Source organism: Aythya marila (genome assembly GCF_965140915.1).
Source record: "Aythya marila genome assembly, chromosome: 2".
NCBI lineage: Eukaryota > Metazoa > Chordata > Aves > Anseriformes > Anatidae > Aythya > Aythya marila.
In genome coordinates, this window is record NC_139043.1 from 72,250,323 (window position 1) to 72,273,524 (window position 23,202).

The following is a 23,202-nucleotide window of genomic DNA, read 5'->3' on the forward strand; positions in this document are numbered from 1 at the left end:
TTGCATGAATATGAAGATCACATTAATTAATCCATTAGGATTTTATTCACTCAAACTTTGAAAATTTAGCAGTAAGAACTTGAAACCTGATAAAATGTCATTCTTCTCAGTGTTGTAGCTAAAAAAAAAAAAAAGATGAATTTAATAAAGGAGGTGAAATACAGTACATTTTATCATTGAGGACTTACATAAGTGCAATATTTAAGACTGTAGCTATTATAAGCAATAAAATTTTAGCCTATTAAACCAACAGCTGCATTTTTATGGTTTATTAAGCCTGAAATATTGCTAGCTTTCATGTATAGCCATATAACCTGTGCCTTTAAGACTAATGTCTTTATAAAATAAAGTACACATGTAGTTTTGTATACAAAGCCTGCACTTATGCTATGTATGTTTTAACCATACATAAACCATATAGTTGTTTTTTTGATCCCTGTATACTTTGCTAGAATAATAAATACGTTTTAAAAGGTGTATACTATGAACTAGATCTTTATTGTTTCACTTTTTCTCATTCTTCTTTCTTTGAAAGTTATTCCATGTTGGCATTATTTTTATTAGTTGTAGTTCTTTAATACCCTTGTCACCTTAAATCAGAACAGAGGTAAAAACAAACAAACAAACAAACAAAAAAAACACACATTTGTCCCCAAAGTATTTGTTTATACTTTTTTGTATTTTTATATTTTTATTTTTTTATTTTTTATATTTTTTATATTATTTTTATATTTTTTTCATTTTGAACTATATATCTTAGAAAAAATAAATCAACTGCTTTGTAAGGGAAATATGTCTTTTTTTGTACCTTTATTCTTGCTTAAAGGAGATGCTACATGATTCATGTTATAAATTTTAAGGCTTCTAAATTACCTTTGTTACAGACCTGAGGACTTGTATCAGTGAAAGGTGGGAATTACCTCAAATTGGCTGGTACCGGAGGTTAGTACCTAGGCAGTTGTGGCAGAATACTTGTGATCACCAAAGGGAAGAAAAGGATCAAGGACAGGTTTTCTTTTAGCTTTCAAATCTTAGTAAAGAAATGGAATCTTCCCACAAAACAGCTGAGCACTTAGCTGATAACTAGAGCTGATAACATAGAGCCCTATTATATAATAGAGGGTAGGGTGAGGTGATGTCTATATTATTTTTTTGTAACATGTCAGCTATGCAAGTTATAGACAAGACACTTCTGTTGCAGAATATGGGGACATTAAGCTTTCATCACCCTAAAACAGTGTGAAGATTAGAAAAAGATAACTCTCTCTCTCTCTCTCTCTCTCTCTCTTTCTCTTTCTCCATCTCTACCTCATTTATATATGCACATATATACATGCTTACCACACATTCAATACAATTCTAAGTTCTAACCATATGCTACATGAAACTTTTATTTGTTGGGTCTGCAGCAGAACCTCTACAGACATTCCTTGGGAGTATGGTAAGAAATAGGTTTTTCAGGAATGTCAAAGTAAAACATGCCTAGGTAACTTGAAAATATTGGGCAAAATTTATACATAGTTTTAGATGTGGATACATCTGGAGATGCTGATCTGAAGCAAATTTTAATATCTAAGATTTCTTTATCAACAGTTAGAAAGAAACATTGCTTAGTAATTTGTGGTATCTCAATAATATAAATGTTTCACATAAATTCCATTATCTTTATTGGTAGAATACTTGAGACTTTTCCAATAATACATTAAAAATGCGACTAATATCTTTAATGTATATGTTTCCTGGGAGCGAAAATGCGGCAGTATGTGTTTTGATTTAAGCAGTAGATTTAACTGATTTTTCTCCTAGAGCCAAATGAATCAACCCAGAGTGAAAATGTTGACAGAAGGGATTTTTGTTGTTGTTGTTGTTATTGTTTTGTTTTCAGGAAAGCTCTTATAAAAACTGTATTCCTTATTCAGCTGAAAAATTATAGTTATCATCTAACTGTTTTCTCTGTTGCATAATCATGTCACATAATCTCACCCAAAATGGCAAAATAATGTTGCTCTAGAGATTTTGATTGCTAACATTAACGTTATTATGATATATTAAAAATATAACTATTTTTTGATCACTTCCTGACCAGTACCAGGTTGTCCCTGAAAATTTTTATTGACAACTCTAAAATGGATATTCAGGAAGAGAACTACTGGTTTTAAAACTTGTCCATGCTAATGCATTTTTTCCAGAGTAAAAGGGACTGAGGTGTGCAGATAAGTTTGAAATTAGGATTACTGTTCAATACCTTTAAGATTAGTCTAATGTTTTGTGGTTTTCTCTGTTTTATTCCTTGCTGTGCATAAATTAATGTAACAAGTATGCAGTATCTTAGAGCTGCAGCAAACAGCTGGAAAGACTGGAGCTAGTTCTCTTGAAATACAGGATATTGATTTTTTTTTCTTGATATAAAGCAAAGAAACATAACCCAACTTTTCTTTTCATAGATCTTACTTGTGACTGTTTCACAGTGTTGCTACTATTCTGTTTATCAAAGGAAATGGATTCTTGAAGGACGTGAACCAGACATGATATTTTCTTTTCTCTGTGACTAATTAGGCAAGAGTCAAATAAGGTAGTTTGACATATATTGGCAAAGATTTACATCATATCATCCATCACCAAGAGCTCTACAGGCAGATAAAACATAGACTTCTTTCATGTCTCTTTCCAGAGTATTTCCAGAGTATTTTGGGGCCAGCTGCTGAACATTTTCTCCTGGAGACAATAAGGGATTTTTCCTAAAATGTGATATATTTTTTTTTAATGTTCCTGGCAGCTTTCATTGCTTTCATGAAATGGTAACGGCAAAATGGACTTTCCTTATAGAAAGCTAATATTCAATCTCTATGCTGTTTTGGATGCTTATAAAGTTAGCAGAGGTAGGGAAGAAACAACATTTTAAAAGCCCATTATCATTGCTCAATACCTCACCTGTTTCCCAGCCTTCTGAATTCATGAGTAGTACAGAGACACACAAATAAAATAATCATTTCCTTCAAAGAAATCTCAATGATATGTTCATTATCACTCTGTGGTGGGTCAAGAGTGTTATTCTGCTGTATGGAGGATTTGTAAAGTATGATTTAAAAGTAGTAATCTTAGTACGTAAGTTTTTCCCTCACAGTGACGTATTAGACTATCAAACACCTAACTCTTCACATTTCAGCAAAGCAAGGCTGCCATCCTTTCTACTGGATTTGAGTTGGATAAGTATTTTTTGAGGAGGTATGATCAAAGAAAGCTTCCTCTTTCATGTTACTGTTGGCTAGGTTTTGATAGTGATTATATGCTAAAATGGTGGTAGAAGTAATCCTGCATACATGCATAAGCATAAAAATCTTCTATTGATTCAGGCAAACAGGTGATATGTAAAGGTAAAACATAATGCTGGACATTAGAAAGAAGTATTTACGTCACAAATATGTATGTGTAGTTATGACAACAACAAAAACAAAAACATGGTCCAGAAAGAACTTTCCTAAGTTGCTAATACATATTCAGAAAAACATATAGATTTAATAATGCAAAATGTAATGGTTTCATTAGTGGTATAAAAAGATTTTTACCATCTGTACTTGCTTATTTTCAATAAGCATGTTTGAAAAAAAACCTAAGGTTTTAAAATTATCTACTCTGATTTAAAAATATGTATATTTATGAAATAGCATAGGAATATATATAAAAAGTGTGATGAGATTGTTTATTGTTAGTCTAGAACAGGCAACTTTACATTGCTATCTATGTATCTATTTTAACAAAATTTTATATCTGCTTTTAGAAATGACCAGTTCAATAGAGTTACTCAAGCAACAAGAAATACACATTTTGCATAAAATAGTCTTGTAATAAAAATTCTGTGCAAACAGAATTACCATACCCGCTTTTAACCATACAAATGGTTTTGCGTGGTAATATTTATATCATATGCTTCTAGAAACACAAATTCTGCACTGTTGATCTATGAATGAGGATGTGAATGCTGAAGATAGCCTGCTTAGAAACTCTGGGTGCGTTCATACTTTAAGGAAGTAATTTGTAAAATCAGGGTTCAAACACCTTTAATTTAGGAATTCAAATATGAACTGCATTTAGCTAATTATAATACATTGTATTTAGCTAATAAGCTTGGAGTTGTATGTATGAAACTGAAGAACATTAATAAAATTTGTTCTACAAAATAATAGGTCTATTCACATCTAGTTGTCAAAATGTTTTAAAGTGCTTCATTTCAAAGAAAGAAACATCTATAAAATATAATTCTTCTCTCTCATCCTACTCATTTTTATTCTCTATTCTCTCTTTTAGTGATATTTTTAAATACAAATGTCTTGACTTTCTGAGGTGCTGAACCTCTCCAATTATCTAAAAAGTGAGCAAGCAGAGTGGACTCTGTTTTATTTCATATTGTCATATATGATGACAGTGATTAATGTGACCTGAAATTGCATGTAAAATATGAAACTAATGAGAAGAGATGAACTGAGATGGGTAACTTTTCAGAGAGTTTTCCACAAATTGTCTAAAAGAAGCAGCAACTCATATAATGCTCTAAGTTAAGTAAAACTTCTACATTATTTAAAGTGTTTCCTCTATATAAGAAAACAAGCAAACAACCAAACAACTTTGTATATCCACTGGACATAGGTGATAAGCTTTTAAACAAGAAAAGGAACTACAGAACCCCAGGCTGGGAAAGCACCAATCAAAGTTTTGATTGATTGCCCTTACATTTCTAGAGAGAGAAACTTCAGTACAGTATTCTCAGTCCTGGTTATGCCAGCAGTAGCGATTAGTCAGAGCTCTCTGTAAGACCTTGCGGACAGCCCTTTCAAATTGAGCAAACAATTTGGAAACTTCTCCCAAGGTGTTATGCACTGAAATTATGTCTTCTCTGATAGTTGTTATTGTTCAGACTTCTAATTGAATTGGAACTCAAGAGGTAAAAGGTCTCTCTCAACTCCATCTCTGTGCATACTGCCTCATACACACTGTCCTTCAATTCAAGAAATTGTAGTTTGTCTCTATGGGAAGAAGCCATGTAGACTACTACCTTCACTTCCTTTGAAAGCAACATGCTGTTGTGTTATGAATATGCTCTTCTTCCCTTTTGCTGAATAATCCTACTTTGGGGAGATTTTGTACCAAGGAAAGAAGTGAGTAGCTAAACCCACCCACTGAATGCTGGTATTCTTAAGTGCAGGACTAGATTCAAGTAGATACTGTTGGTCTAAAAAACATCCCCAACATGCTATATACATGCACTAGGAGAGGGATTTGCATGGACGACTCCTCCTAAGAACCATAGACTTTGGAGGGTGAGTAACCATTCTCTTTGTTCTGAGAGATCAGTGAGACAGTATCCAGTAGGCAACATTTTAAGTGTAGGTAAATAAAAAAGTTTCTCCTTTTCTGTTAAGCAAAAGTGTTGTCATGGTTTTTATCTGAAATACTACAGATCTAATGAAGAGTTCAGTGTTTGAAATCTCTTCTCTAGTTGTATGTTTTGTTGTGTAAAATAGAAATAATAAGCACTGGAAAGCGGGCATAAAGGAAAGGTCACTAGTTTTGCATCTGCAGTTCTATATTTGCACAGGTTGCTAGGCAATGTGAGAAAATCATAGCTCTTAACTGCAAGATTGTGTTTTCAGGCATCAATTATTAAAAGGAAATCAACAACTGTAATTGCTAAAACAATTCGACACAATTACTTTTCTCTGATGTTACTAATCCTTGCAACTAATCCTTGGCAATTATTAGAGGTAATTAGTATTGTTTAGTTTGCATTTACTTCAAAATGAGTAGACCCCTCCTCCCTCTTCATGGAACATCTTATATTTGTTTTATAATAGCATGATAAAAATCTCTTTCCTTCTTTGAACATAGGAAGTTAGTTATTCTCTTAAGCTTTTGCTTCTACAACCATTGAATGTTGTGATAAGTGTCATATGAGTTATCACATTTGAGAAATGTACCTACCCTCTTCTGGTTTTATGGCAGCTATTGAAATGAAAAACATGGTTCTGGCTGGTTCTCCAGAGGTGTGAGACATCTAACCTATTTCTAATAGGCATGGAGAAATTCCTCTCAAAAGATTTATGAACTGTGGTATCAAAGTATTGGGTTTGAATTTCAGGATAGAGCTGTAGAAAGAAACTTCAAATGCAAAGAAGAATAAAGAAGAGAAGACTGAATCAAAGGAGGAGACCACTGCCTCCCCTGGGGGACAGTCTGAGGCTCTGCCTGCATAGATTGGGAAGCACAGTGACTCATCAGGGTGCCTGGGGATATAACCATGGTGGGGCAAAAGGTGAAAGAAGCTTCTTTTCTAGCTTGCAGTGTCACTTCATATTATACATAATGGATGAACGCAGTGATGTACAAGATCTAAATGCTTAAGAGTCTGCTTCACTTCAGAATTTCTGTTTCTGTTTTTGGTAATCAAGATCAATTCCTTTTATATCTCCCAAACTGTACAGGTGGGGTAACAAGAACTGGATTCACAAATTACCTCCCAGTTCACTGTCTCAAGATTTCACATGAGCAACTAGCTAGTTGTAAGAGCAGAAAAATAGTAGGAATCTCAATTTAAGATTTTAGTTTCTGTGACATATACAATTCTGACTGTTCTTTAATAAAATTTTCACTGATCACTATGTTTTACCCAATAAAACACCATGCAGAAATGTGCTGCTAGTAACCCAAATTCCACTTGTTTAAATTAATTATAATTAATGACAAACAGTCCCTTATGATTCCTCCTCCTTACAGCCTGGTGCTGTTCAGTTAGTGCTCTGCAAGTTTATGTCTCAATGGCTCAGGTTAAACTGGTTTTAAGCAGAAAATCCCTGTCTGAATATCTGAAATGCTTTAGTGACTACATAGGGTTAGAATTTTCAAGAGTTTGAGATTGTGTTAATATAATCCAGAAGGTGAAAGTGTCTTTTACTGTCTAAACTGATCACATTAGGGGCCATGATTCATGAAATTTACAAGGAGACTTGCAATGTAAATCATGTAAATCTTTCAGGGACCTGCGTAACTTATAACTGAAATGTAACTTTAGTTGTTGAAGCAATAGAGATGAAGCAGAGGAAGAAGGTATAGAATCACAAAATGATAGGATATCCAAAGTTGGAAGGGACACACAATTTGAAAGAAGGATCACTGAGTCTAACTCCTGGCTCCACACAGCAACACCTCAAATCAAACCATATTTCTGAGAGTGTTGTCCAGACATTTTCTGAACTCCAGCAGGCTCAATGAAATAACCACATCCTTAGGGTTCCAGTGCCTGACCACCCTCCCAGTGAGGAACCTTTTCCTCACATCCATCCTGAACCTTTCCTGTTGCAGCTTCATGCTGCAGTCCTTGGGTCCTGTCATTGGTCACCAGAAAGCAGAGATAGAATCTGCCCCTGTGCTGCCTTCGTGAGGAAGCTGCAGGCTGCCATGAGTCCTCCTCTCAAGTCTCCTCTTCTCTGGGCAAAACAAAACCAAGAGATCTCAGCCACTCCTCATAAGTCTGGACTGCCCAGAGAAGTGGTTGGGTCACCATCCCAGGAGGTATTCAGAAGACGTTTAGATGTAGAGCTTAGTGATATGGTTTAGTGGAGGACTTGTTAGTGTTAGGTCAGAGGTTGGACTGGGTGATCTTGGAGGTCTCTTCCAACCTAGATGATTCCGTCAAGTCTTCCCCACTAGACCCTTCACCATCTTCATAGACCTTATTTGGATACTCTCTAATCATTTTATGTCTTTTTTATACTGTGGCACTCAAAACTTCACACAGTGCTCAAGGTGAGGCAACACCAGCCAGAGTAGGGCGGGACAATCACTTCGCTCGACCGGTTAGTTATGCCATGCCTGATGTACCCCAGGGTATGGTATATCTTTTTGTTGCCAGGGCACACTTTGTTGATACCTTTCCATGGGGCTGCTCATTCTCTCTTATCTCCTAACCTGTACATATATCCAGGGTTGTCCCTTCTCAGGTGCAGAATCCAGCACTACTTCTCGTTAAACTTCATACTGTTGGTGATTGCCCATCCCTCTTATTTTTCAAGATCTCTCTGCAAGGCCTCTGTACCATTGAGGCGGTCAACAACACCTCTTCATTTACTATCATCTACTTGGTATACCTTTGAGTCCTGTGTCCAGGTCATTTATTAAAATACTGAAGAGAACTCACCCCAGCAATATATTATGTCCCACTAAAGGCTAGTAACTATTTATAGGGTGTTCAGATTTTAACAACATAATATAAATGAATGGCCAATGATACCTGAAGCCTAATATCAAGATTACTTTAAATAATATCAAGTCAAAAGAAACCTGTCTGCTCTGATTCTCAGCTCACTGACGCAGATGCTTTATATTAATTCAGATATTCTCAGTACAGTCAGATGCAAAAATAAACTTCAATAAATATTTGACACTTTCAAATAGAGATTAAATTTTGCAGTCATGATCAGCAAAATTTTGTAACACATTTATAAAGTTTGTTCCCTAAAATAACCTCTGTGATAATATAGGCATGTGCTTTTGTTGCTTGGCATTCCTATTAAAAGACAAACTGGGCAACTGGGCCTTTGTTTCTTGTGTGTGCCTGCACATGTGCAATTACAAAGCATTACACTGCTTTGTAATGGTGCTGTTTACTCACAATGTGTTTCTGAAGTAAGATGGCCTTCCTTCTTATCAACGGCTGCAGAGGGCTTCAAAGCATGTGGATAAAGAAGATGTACAATAGCTGCACAATAGCAGCTTGCATGGTTACAGACTATCCCATTATCTGCTTCATATTGCTAGTCTCAGGGTCTAGTGAATGTCAGTGCTACTGGCTTTAGGATATAAGCACACTACAGACAGAAAATGTTATTAGAAAGTGTTGTGTGATTTACTTTGCCAGTTTTGTTCATTTTCTTTGTGTCTCTTAGAAGAATACATCTAACTTCAGAGTTTAACACATTCTATACAAGGAGAAGGGGTCAGGTAATGTTTGGAAAACCTCTCTGTGTGGGCCCATATACAAGTGACTGGCTGCTTCAAGCCTTTACTCCATATGGAAACATACTCTTTTACTGTGTTATGCATTATAGTTAGTACTTGTTATTCCAATTAAGGCAGATAATGATCAAATTCTTTCCTCATTTCCTTCCTCCAGTCCAGGTATTTCAGTTGCAAAAGGTAATTTTCTATAATTTCTAGGTAACCCAAGTCTGATGCATTGTTCTTTTGCACCAGGAAGGCCAGCAAAGTATTCTTAGCATGTTGTTGTCAGACCTTATTTGCCTTTACAAGAGGAGCAGGTATACAGAATTTCCATCAGCTGGCAGAAGTTGGGGGCAATGTATGTGACAGCTGGTTTCATGGAGAGGGCAGTGCAGGTGAGGACAGTGATGATTGTCAGTATCGTTAATTGCATGGCACTTCTCAAAAGGGAAAGAAGATGCCTGCAGGAAATGTGTGTGTGCAGTGAGAGATGGCAACTGAGTACTGACTCAGTCATACTCACGGTCATGGTCTTTTGAAGGCTGTACAAGGGTCATCTTCTTTGTCTCTAACAACACAATATTTCTCTGCAATTTCATTAATAAAAAATAGATTAACATTAGGGTACAAACTCAAAATTTTAACTAAAGTATATTGAAAAACTTTATCTCTGTGGAGAATCATTGTGTGGAATCCTGCAGCCATAATATAATTTTAAGGCATTGTATGAAAAGATCTAAACAAACTGTATTGAAAGGATCATCATATATCAAATTATAAAGGTACTTTCATTTGGTGAATTTCTTATTCAAAAATAATTTGCCACCTAGTTTACCATGATTTTCTTCATGAAAATTGCTCTTTGGATTTTTTGATTGTATTCTTGGACTGTATAGCAGTAGAAAGTGCTGAAAGACTGTATTTGCTCCTTGTAGCAGATTTGTTGTCTCAATATTCAATAGAATAACAAAATTCTAACTTTGTTTCAAGAGCTTGCCTTCTTTCAGAACGTGTTGAAAACTAAAGTTGGGAAATATTTAATTTTAATTTAAATCACTGGAGGTTCTGGTTTGCAGTCAAACATTAGTAACCACAATATGGTTTAGTAATTAGAGCTGATTTAGGCTGAAATTTGAAAAAACAACAACAACAAAAATAACTAAATCTGATCAAGGGTTATTATTATTATTATTATCATCATCATAATCATCATCTTGAATAGATCTGTAGTCATGGGATTTGCTTTTAAGTTGTTTATGCATTTATACACTAAGATGAGAATGACAACTAGGATAATTATACCCTAGCCAAGTGAAATCTATTCTAAAATAAAATCTATGAGCAAAGGAGAGAAACTTCTATGAGGAAAATAACTATGATATCAAATACTGGAGAGAGAACAAAGTCCTGTTCATCTTTTGTAATTAAGTTAGGTCAATATACTATATACTATATATATATACTATATACTATAGTATATATACTATATAGTATATATACTATAGCTCTATGTATGTACAGTTATCCCTATTAGTATGTTGCACTTTGTAATGTATTCCCAAGAAGAAAAACGCAGCTATTTAATTAAGGCAGGATGCAGAACACTGTATTCATCCCCCTTTTTATGTACTAAACACCTAATACTGGCAAATGACTGGTTAATCATTACTTTTCTGTTCTGTTTTGTTTGTTTATTTGTTTGTTTCTCTCTCTCTCTCTTTTTATTTATTTATTTTTATTTTTTTATTTTCTCCCCAGGTTACAACTTTAAGTGACAAGGCATGTTTATATTTGCTGATTTTCTATTTGTTGTTCTTGGAAAGCAAAGATTTTCTTGATAGCAGATTTGGCAGCAAACACTACTTTCACCTTAATGAAGGCAGGCAAGTATCAGGATTTGATCCTAGCTAGGTTGAACTACATATCTATGCTTAGCCAGGAAAGTAATACCAAAGTGAGCTTTCTATCTCTCAGAGTCTGTGCCATATTATTATTTGCTGAGTTATTTCATGATTTCTTCAGTAGGATGTATTTTAACAATCAAATAGAGGCAATTATAACAGCAAGACTTCTGCTTGCTGTTATATTAATATATTATATATATATATATAAAATACACACATGGTGTGTGAAGCAGAACATAGCATATTATATATATCATATAATGTGTATATTATATATATTATGTTTATAATGTATATATAATACATATATTACAGAATCACAGAATCACAGAATTTCTAGGTTGGAAGAGACCTCAAGATCATCGAGTCCAACCTCTGACCTAACGCTAGCAGTCCCCACTAAACCATATCCCTAAGCTCTACATCTAAATGTCTTTTGAAGACTTCCAGGGATGGTGAGTCCACCACTTCCCTGGGCAGCCTGTTCCAATGCCTCACAACCCTTTCAGTAAAGAAGTTCTTCCTAACATCTAACCTAAAACTCCCCTGGCTCAGCTTAAGCCCATTCCCCCTCGTCCTGTCACCAGGCACGTGGGAGAACAGGCCAACCCCCACCTCGCTACAGCCTCCCTTGAGGTACCTATAGAGAGCGATAAGGTCACCCCTGAGCCTCCTTTTCTCCAGGCTGAACAAGCCCAGCTCCCTCAGCCGCTCCTCGTAGGACTTGTTGTCCAGGCCCCTCACCAGCTTCGTCGCCCTTCTCTGCACCAGCTCAAGCACCTCGATGTCCTTCTTGTAGCGAGGGGCCCAAAACTGAACACAGTACTCGAGGTGCGGTCTCACCAGAGCTGAGTACAGGGGGACGATCACCTCCCTAGCCCTGCTGGTCACACTGTTCCTGATACAAGCCAGGATGCCGTTGGCCTTCTTGGCCACCTGAGCACACTGCTGGCTCATATTCAGCCGACTATCCACCATCACTCCCAGGTCCTTCTCTGCCTGGCAGCTCTCCAACCATTCCTCTCCCAGCCTATAGCTCTGCTTGGGGTTATTGTGCCTCAGGTGCAGGACCCGGCACTTGGCCTTGTTAAACTTCATGCAGTTGACCTCAGCCCATCGGTGCAGCCTATCCAGATCCTCCTGCAGAGCTTTCCTACCCTCAAGCAGATCAACACATGCGCATAGCTTGGTGTCATCTGCAAACTTACTGAAGGTGCACTCAATGCCCTCGTCCAGATCATCGATGAAGATATTAAAGAGGACCGGCCCCAGCACCGAGCCCTGGGGGACGCCACTAGTGACTGGCCTCCAACTGGACTTGGCTCCATTCACCATGACTCTTTGGGCCCGGCTATCCAGCCAGTTTCTAACCCAACGAAGCGTGTGCCAGTCCAAGCCTAGGGCAGCCAGTTTGTTGAGGAGAATGCTGTGGGAAACGGTGTCAAAAGCCTTGCTGAAGTCAAGGTAGACCACATCCACAGCCTTTCCCTCATCCACCCAGCGCGTCACTTTGTCATAGAAGGAGATCAGGTTTGTCAAGCAGGACCTGCCTTTCATAAACCCATGCTGACTGGGCCTGATCGCCTGCTTGCCTTGCAAGTGCTGCGTGATGACTCTCAGGAGGATCTGCTCCATGAGCTTCCCTGGCACTGAGGTCAAACTGACAGGCCTATATTAGATATATAATATGCTGTATTCTGCATCACAAACAATGTGTGTCTACACTTATTTGAAAAAGCAATATTTGCCTTGAACCAGAAGCAAGATAAATGATAAAAATGTAGTCCTACAACATCCATCCAGTTTAATCCAACTAAATCCAGAAAGTAAAGAAAGTTGCATTATTTATTTATTTATTATTATTGTTTTACTAATTTACAATTAAGTATGAAACTGCACTGGCAGTTTTCAGTAGACTACCCGCAATTCAACCTACAACAGCCAGAAGCTCTTGGGAAGTGCCAGGAGTTTTCATCAAGGAGGAACCCAGTTCTTCTTTTAGACAGAATTTTCTTCTCTTTACTTGAGATGGATTAAAGAATGGTGATGATTTCTTTATTCAGATGTCAGAATATCCACTCCCTCACTTGTAAGAAACTATTAATGAAATCATCAATAAAGGCTCAAACAGAAGTGGAATCGAAATTAACAGATCTTCTATAAAAAGTCTGAAGATCAAATCAGTTAAAAATGGTCAAATTCATCTGCTCTGACATACAGAACTTTTGGCCTAATCAATACTAATATAAGACATTTACAAACTGGAAAAAAGTATTAACTTTGGTGAATTCTCTTCTGATTTTCATTTTAAATAACATTTCAATCCAGGCAGCAAATTAAATGTGTATTTATGCAGCAATAATTTTCAGTTTGCTTTAAACTAAGAGCAACAGTTCAAAATTGGAATCATTTGTATTATCATTTTTTTTTTTTTTTTTCAGAATAAATGTTTTTCTGCAAGGGATATGACACAATTGATCCTGATCTTGCTGATATTTTACAAGTTTTTATCTGGGAAGAGTCACATTTCAGAAATGTACAAATTCTCAAATAGTGGTGACTATTCTCAAATAGTCACCCTAGCTTCCTTAAAAAGTGGAAGGGAAAATATTAACATTTACTACATATCTAATTAATTTCCAAAGAGAGATATTATGAAGATATTTAGGAAAACTTGTAGATGCAATTACTGGATAGGAGATGGTTAAGGTAGTGTGTCCCTGGATCCTGAACTTTGATATTTCTGGATACTGAATTTTGTATTGCATTGGACAATATATGCATTTTAAAAAAAAAAAAAAAAGTCAGTATAATTAATTTATTGACATATTTGATGTTTTGTTCTGTTAAATTGAACTTGTTATAACTGGAGACATTGCTGGACTGAAGCTACAACAGCAAAATATTGATGTGTGATTTGGAGCTTCTAAAGCAAAAGCTTGGGTTTTCTCCAAAGTATAAGCTGCATACCTTCAAAAGAAACCAAGACACCACTAAACATTCTCACTACAAAACAAATATTCACAGAAATTGCACTATTGTAAAGACTACGGTAAGTGGTCTTTACCCTTCTGCTTAGGTTTCTTGTAGTAGCATTATACAATGGTTACTGGATTGATCATATTTTTGATCATCTTTGTACTTCAGAAGTAATAAGAAGTCTATGATTTCTACTGTGTGGAAACATACTTGATACATAGCACTGTTAAGTATTTGTTTTCAGTTGCATAAAAGAAATGCTGAGATGCATTTCTTACATATAGTAGTAATTTCCTTCTTCATCCTATGGAACCAAAAATGCCTGTAATTCTGAAAATAAATTTCAACTTTGAAACGAATGCATTTGGGGATCTGATTTTAAAGATTTTTACAAGTGGTTTTTTTTTTTTTTTTTTTTTTTTTTTTTTTTTTTAGACTTTTTAACTACTATCACACCTGACTTTCTGGATGTTGATGAATAATAGATAAAAAGAAAAAAAGCTCGAGTTACATTTCTATATAAAATGCCATTTCATTCTCAAAAGTAAAGAAACCATTTCATTTTCATTTTCTGGGATTTTCAACTTCTGTAGCAAACACTACTTGTAGTAGCAGACATTCTTTTTTTCCTACAGTTGAGGTACCAAGTTGCAAGTTGCATTGTACTTTTTTTTTTTTTTTTTTCTTTTCTTTTTTTTGTAGGCTCATAACAGCCTCATAGGCTCATAACAGCCTATTAATATTTGTAACAGCTTTTCTTTCCATCTGTTTCATAGCACTGGAAATAGAATTTGGAAGTCTTATGCACTGGACCTCGATGTTTATATATACTAAAAAATATGGTATATAAATCTGATAATCACAGTGAGAAAGCCACAGGCAATCGACCTCCTTCCATACTGAGTGTCTTTAAACTCCATGAGAAAGACTTCAAATATGAAATGATGATTGTTTTAAAGGGGGTTAGAAATCCACTTGGGTATACTGAACACACTTTGATTTTACTGATAGCTGAAATTATTCAACAGTTTGCAGTAGTCTATCTGGTTATATTGGCACCGAGCATTCCTAGGTCTAATAAATTATGGTATGAATGTACCATATGAGAATGAGAAGTCACAGTACTTTGGCAACTATTTTGTGAGAACACTTTAATATATTTTAGTGAATGCTGTCAGAATTTCTCGTTGTGGTTATTGACAATATGTCCCTTTCAGAATAAAATCCTGGGGGAATCCTGTGCAGATTAAAACAGTAAGAGTAGTATACTTAAAATAAATAGTAGAGTGAAACTGGTTGGATGGCTGAGAGTATGGAGAAGTGATAAATACATTTCTACAGTTTATTGCAGTGTAAATCACATTTCTGGTACTACTTTAACAAGCTTCCCTACTTTTCATATGTATTATAGTACTGCCTCCTTGCGAACAGACATATGTTCGATATGCAAAAAAAGTCCTCGGGTCTTTATAGACATAAATCTTGACATCACAGCTTTATGTATACAATATTTTAATACTATATAAATCTTGTCTATTTCCTCATACAGCATAATTTACAGAAGTTTTCTGCATTGTTTCTATGCTGTAGATGCATAAAGAGAATCATTGAGGAAGAAAATATGAAAAATGACAATTGGAAAAATACAGCAGTCATATTAAAGATCAATTTCAAAATGGAGACACAATCAAGGATAAAAAAAAAAAAAAAAAAAACATAAAAAACAACAAAACAAACAAACAAAAAATATTTCAGTAATTATATTTACTACATTTGTTATCCACTTAAAGTAGTGTAAAACAGAGTACTAACATAAGGGCTGTTTTTAATCACATAATTTTATCTTAACTCTGAATAATATTTTTTGATCTGGCATTGCTGAATTACAGTTTTATTTATATTAAATGTTATTGATCTAGTATTTTATCCATACTTGTGGTGATTTTCTTATGTAATTATTTGATTTCTTATATTTCAAGGATTTACTAGTGTGAGATTACAGAGGTGAAGAAACGTTGTGTAATATTTTCTGTAATGGAATAAATTCTAATTGCTTAGGTCATTGATAGGCTGAGTGATTAGGTTGAAATTTTTTACGCTGGCTGCCTGTTTCTTGGCTGATGTGTTTTTACTTGGTTTGTAAGGAAACACAATGATGCCATGTCAGTGCCTACTTATTTTGTCTGCAAGAGCCAAACTGGGGGACGATCACTTCCATAGCCCTGATGGCCACACTGCTTCTGATACAAGCCAGGATGCCATTGGCCTTCTTGGCCACCTGAGCACACTGCTGGCTCATATTCAGCTGACTATCCACCAATACTCCCAGGTCCTTCTCTGCCAGCCAGCTTTCCAACCAATCCTCTCCCAGTCTGTAGCTCTGCTTGGGGTTATTGTGCCTCAGGTGCAGGACCCGGCACTTGTCCTTGTTGAACTTCATGCAGTTAACCTCAGCCCATCGGTGCAGCCTATCCAGATCCTCCTGCAGAGCTTTCCTACCCTCAAGCAGATCGACACATGCGCATAGCTTGGTGTCATCTGCGAACTTACTGAGGGTGCACTCAATGCCCTTGTCCAGATCATCGATGAAGATATTAAAGACTGGGGACTAAGTTAAGCATTAAGGAATGCTAGAACTAATGTCTGTTGTTGTCTGTTGAATCCTAATTTGCACATCTCACTTAAAAATTACCATATCATGATTTCTATCTGTGTCTGTTGCTATGGTTAAACATAGAGAACTAATCTGCAAACAATCGGGTATGTCTTATTATTATTTGCTGTGTAGCTCAGGCCTTTTTTCAATCACAGTACTTGAGCATGGAGATATGTGGGGCTTAATTTTGTGTGTATTTCTTCTGTGCTAATTGCTGTTGTACTCTATGGGTACTGAACTAATTAAATTAGATTTATCTCAACTGTTACTTCTGTATTTATTTTTTCCCGGTGCTGTAACTGTGTTTATCAGACAGATGTTAAACTAATTTACTAGAATATACGCTGTTTATGTATGCTGCACAAAAAAAAAAACAAAAACCTACCAACCAAACAAACAAAAACCACCAAAAACCAGGTTCATGGACAGTGTAGGGGAAACTACTGACATGCTGTAAGTTGTTGTCTTGCCAGTTTCTCATGTGATTTCAGGGTACTTCCAGATCACAAGTTTATCTGTCTCTAGAGTACTTTGCATTTTATCTGGCTCTCTTGCTGTTATTCCAATGCCTTCAGATACAGGGGTGAACATTTAACATTTCCCCAAACTGAAAATGGGAAACTTAGTGGAAGACAATCAGTAACATGTCCTTTGCTGTGAGCTTGTGAAAATTCTGGTTTAGACATACCAGAAACCTTATGACCCACTTAGGCAGCATTAAAAGCATCTTACCCATGATCTCTCTTCTCCCTTTACTTGTTCATGTTTGCAGCACTTCTAACAAAGGAGTCAAGCTTTTTCTAGAAAGGTTGGTATCGTGTAAGGACTATTTATAATCTTCTGAGGTAATTCCCCTTGGAAAAAATCCCCTTTTCTAGTCCCCTTGGACTTAGAAAAAGAACAGTGCCTCAGTCTGTGATTTTAATGTAGTGTACTGTATACAGAGGACAGTACCTCCTTGAAGAGAAATACTATACATTTATACTGCTGTCAGTATTCTGTTTTGGCTCTTCCTTTTATGCATTATGTAAATACAGATTGCCAGTACGTGTCTGGAAGTTGTTACACTGTTGGAAGAGGTTCTGCAGAGACTTGGAACCTCTACGGTTCTTCAATAGGTTTGTTTTCTAAGTAAAAAAAAGTCTGTAGGGAGATGCAGTAACTTTTATTAAGTGTTCCTGTCCTTCAAGGTAACTTTTGTCTTTGGTCTAAGAAGTAATTACAGTTTTTCTGTTGGCTGTAATGGGAGCTAGGTGGGGAAAAAGAAGCCTGAGCAGGGTCTGTTTGGTTGTTATGTAGGTAGCAGCAGATGCAGGGCCAGATGGTCTAAGGAATGGAAAGTGTGACAACCAGTGTGAGTTCACTAGCTTTGCCCCCATGGGAAGAGACAAAAAGTCATCTGAGTTGTGAAGCTACAGCTATGAAAGCATATCAAGTGTTAATCCAGGGAATGGCCCAGAGGGTTAGGCTGGGCCAATTACACTGAAGAGATTTTAGTGATCTGCAGTGTAGGCTTCTAAAGTTGAGCTCCCTCTAGCAAAAAGAAGGCAGTGGCTCTCAGTACCTCGTGTAGTTTCAGTTCTCTCTACAAAGCCTTCTTGACCACCCTGTGGGTGAACAAACCATTTCTGATATGTAATTTTGTTTAGCTATTAGAAATTGCAGTAGATTGATGGATAGATCTCATAATAGTCCAGCTAGTTTACTTATGTTTTCTAATATCATTTCTTCCTTAAACTTGAATACTGTAGACTTTTATTTATATATATATATAAATATATATGAAAACAAACAAAAACCCACAAACTTCTGATATACAAAGAAAAGTCATGAAACATGGATCTTACTCTGTGCCTGTCTTCCATTTTCAATGTCAGCATGTGTATATTTATATGTCAGCATGTGTATATTGCAGATTTCTCTTTTGCAGGTATTTGGTAGTATGAGACATCAAGGATTTTTTTTAGTCATTATTTTACGTGCTTTTTGTATACATATGTTTATTCTTAATGTGAATCTTTAAGGATTATTTAGAAAGTTTGGCATGTGTTCAGTATCTTTATTTTATGACATTTTCCACCTTCATGTGGTAATACTGCTGAATTTCAAAATAATTGAGATTATCAAGTCTGATGCATTGAAGGCCCATTCTGTTTGTGATTTTATAAGTCTTCCACCACATGTTCATCTGTATTGACATATCAAACTTGCTGTGAAAGCTACAAAGGATAGCCTTCCTTTCTGTTCTTTGAATTGAACCACACAGCTGTATGTCTTGAAATGATATATGCAGCCACCAGCAAAGAAACGGTGATATGGCATGATAGGCAGCTGTGTCAGTGGACAAAGTTTTGTAGCAGGGCTTTCTGTGGTAAAAACTTTCAGGGATTTGCATGTGATGCTTTCACCAATAGAAGTACTTAGGCAGCAGTTCTTGCTTCTCAATTTACACCTACTAAGAGGCAACACCTACTAAGAGGCAGTATGAGTTTCCTAAGAAATCTTTCTGAAAAACTTGCAGTCTTCAGACATGAGATGTTAGTGCTTACATAAGTTATGGAGTAAGATTTTTAAGTATACTTTATCAAACTCCTTTGAAGTTTGTATCTGTATTCATGAGCTTAGTTTGTGCTGTAGTTCTTCCCCAATAAATGCAAATTTTCCCCCTCCTCATTAGAACTAATACGTAAGATGTTCATGAGACCACCCATCCAGACAACTTGACTACAAATTGTCACCTGTAGTAGGTTCCTCCTTCTATGGAAGAAGTTTCCCTAGAAAATAAATTCAGTGAGGGAGGCTGCCTCATTTCAGTTCCTTTGTGTTATAGTACAGCATGGAGCTGTAGTACCCTGCTAGGAAAGTAGGCTTGAGTTCAGTACCTGGTCCACTTCAGGGTATAAAAATCAAGGCCCCAGCTGCTTCTTGCCTTCTTGTGCAATAGTGATGGTGTTTCTGCAATGGAGGCTTCTCCTACTTTCCTAGCATAAAATAGCTCTCAACAGTGTGGTCTTGTTACACAAATGGGAAAACTGACACTATAAAGTCCAGATGTTTTTAAATGTCTAATTTTGTTTAATGCTGTAGAAATATTCTGAACAGAAACCATCATCTCAAAAGTGACGCATTATTACTTCACATTATTGTAGGAATTGCTGCATACTTTTCCAGGGTGTTATGAGATGCAATTATCATGTTTGGGACTTAAATGTCGGTAATAACAACATGGGCCATGTAGTTTACCTCATTATTTGCTTCTGGAGGTGATAGTAAGGATCAGAAAAATATTCTGTTGATGATGGAGTTCAATGGTGATTGTTTACTGGTAACAACTGAATAATTTATAGAGGCAAGAGCCGCATACAAATTGTTTGTGTGATTTATTTCAACAAATTGGTGTGAGTGGGCTGGAAAGGAAGTATGCTTGATAGAGCTTTGGATTTTAGAATGCCTACAACTTAAAATCAGGATATTGGTAGTATCCAATAAGTGTAGTATCCAAGCTATCCCAGTGACTTTCACTACCAGCACTTGTCACTTAAAGTTAAGGAAATGTTCCTTACTTCTCTAATTTTACTCACAGACAAAGAGGACTGTGGTCAGCAGTGGTAACTTCAGATGTGTGTACTTGCATGGTCAATGTACAAAGACAACCAGGCCAGCATACACAGTTTAGAATTTTAGCTAATTTGTAGCTAGGCTTATATTTTCTTTACATGCCTGTATTATCTATTAACACTTGCTTGATTTTTTTTTTTTTTTTTTTAACAGCATGAATAGTAACTTTTTTAATGAGTAATTAGTCTGAAAGAAAAAAATCTACAGGATTTTTTTTTGAGAAACTCTTTTACTTTGACTGATGTACTCAGTAGTTGATTCAGGTGCTATTCATAATCCAAGTAGTATTTATTACTCAGTTGAAGCTAATTTTGCAATTGACAAATGTATATGTTCTATAACAAAAGATGAGTCTGACTTACTGGTTTATTCTTATTCAAGTGTCTGGAATATAAATCACATGTACAGCCTAAATATCACAAACACAAAGTCAAACTAACTTGTGGTAGCACAAGTTATAGTGCAGTACTGTCCAGAGGGGAAAGTAAATATTAAAAAAAAAAAAGTTCTTATTTCACGTAGGTCAAGATATAGAATATAGTGCTATAAATTTTTAATGACTAATCTTTCTACATTTTTGTAAGAAGGTAACTAGCTGTGTTTTCCAAGTCTCTCTGCATACAATTATATTGTAACTGTGGAATTTGACAAATGTGAAAACAGTGAGAATGATTACGACTTTGCAGTCTTGTGTTAAGGCAAAGCAGCTGTTGTATAAATGCTTTTTTTAAAAAATATCCTTGGGCATATTAAATATTAGTATTTCTAAAACAAAAGTCAATACTTCTACCAACCAAAGCATTGAACTTGTTCCCTTGTTCCTTACTTTTTGTTGGCCATTTTCAATGATCAATGCCGTATCTGTTGTAAAAAGTCGTTTTCTTTTTTTTTTTTTTTTTTTTTGGGGGGGTGGGGGATGGTGGGAGGGAAGGGGGGAATGTATGTATTCTACAAGCCTGAATTGAAATATATTTTCATTTCCTGATTAGATGCTCAACCACTTAGAGACTAATGAACCTTTGGATTTTAAATTCCTCTTTTGTCAATGATTTAGTCCAGCATCTAGCAGTCAGGGAACCAGCATAAATTATTTTCTTCTCACTGCAGCAAATTGCCTCCTTGAGAGGAGAGTGGATGTCTCAAGCTGCAATTCAAATGTGGGATGATAATTACATTGGTCAACAGGAGAAACTTGCTGCTAGCAACACACCTGAATTAACCTGAATGCAGGCATGTCTCCTAGTGAAAATTGAGAGAAGCTGCTAGAATCAAAATAAAATAAAATAAAATAAAATCTGATCTCTCCACTGCCTAAAGGAGACCATTATACAACCCTGCTAGTATCTCTTGCTACAAGAGCTCAGCAATCTTGCACCAGATATAATACTGAAGGTGACAACTAGTATAGATTTCTCAGCTTTCTGGAGTGTTTTGTTTTGTTTTGTTTGTTTTTTAAGAAAAAGCATTCAGACTTTTCCTCTGCAAAGCCCTGACATGTTGCCGTTTCAAGAGGAATTTGTGCCTTTGGTCATCATTCTGCTGATTAAAAGTGCCTGAATTGTATTGTCATATGTTAGAGGACCCTCTGCCTTCTGAAGTTCTTCTGCAGTTCTTGTAGTAATTATAGTTCAGGTGCTCTGGATGTGGCTTCTTTAGTAGTGTCTTAGACAACTTATAGGCAGAATCTTACATATTTGGACAGTAAATGTAATAATTCAAAGACACTTCATAGCAGGATATGTTCAGCTCTGTATCTTGGTTACATAAGAACACCTACAAGCATTTATTTCTATGTCTAGTTGTAGTCAGAAACTTCAGAAATGCTTTTCTCTATCTTGACTCTGAAAAGTGTATCAAGATAGTTTTTTTTTTTTTTTTTTTTAAATTCTACTTGATCCTTTTCATACAGTTACACTTTCAACTTTCCAAAGAAATATCTATAAATTATTTTTAAAATTATTAGGGTCTTTGTATGATGAATTTGGTAATATGGAAAATGTAACTTCTAGGAGAGTAAATGCCTTTAGTTAATTGGTTTCTGGCTCACTCAACATTTTAAGCAATTGCATAATTTTTTATAATGGCTGCTGGTCAGTCAAGTACATTCCATTTTGATATTGGCAGATAGAATGAATTTAGGTAGGGGTAATTATAGCACAATGTTGTCTATCCAGGTAGTTAATAACTAATTAGATGAACTGTGATTCTCTCAGAAAATTATACATTTTTTTTTCTGAAAATGAATATTTACTGTGTATGTCCTGGCTATTATGCAAATTATTCTTCTTTAACTTTAATGCAAGGAATCAATTATTTTCATCAGATTTAAATACTTTCTTAAATTTCTTAAACTCTACATTTCCTCAGAATACCCATGTCATTCCTTTCAAACTTTTGATATCAATAGGCTTCCAACTGTTCTCTTGGCTAAGATGTTACTTTATTTGTTTAGAACCAAAAAAGGAGATTAGAATACGGCATCAAAAATGCATGATGGCAAAAGTATGTAAGAGCTAAATTAAAACCAGGCTTTCTGTTTTAATTCTAATCTTAATTTAAGTAGCATAACTGGTGCTTACAGTTACATTATATACTATATATATTATAACTATATATTATATAGTTAGTTATTTAGGTATAAATATAATATTTATATATATGTATAAATTATATTATGAATATAATATTTAGTTATAAATATTAGTTATTTTTATAGTTAGTATTTTATTATATAGCATAATAATTAGTATATAATTATACTACATATATTATATATATAATATAACTGTAATATATATATTACAGCAATAGTGGTACTTTAGTTTAAAGTTATGTTGGTAACTTCAAGCACTTAGTTTTAGGTAATCTCTAGAATAAAAGGGTAAATACTACTCCTGTGAAGAACCTGCCTTGGTTTTAGCACGTGCTCTCTTCCCTACCCCAGAGCAGCCTGCAGTAAGTTCAGATATATCCATCTGCTTTGTTAAAAAATGAAACCCTTAGTTAAATATATTGGCTATTTTTACGACTGAAAGCATTTCTGGAAACAATGTT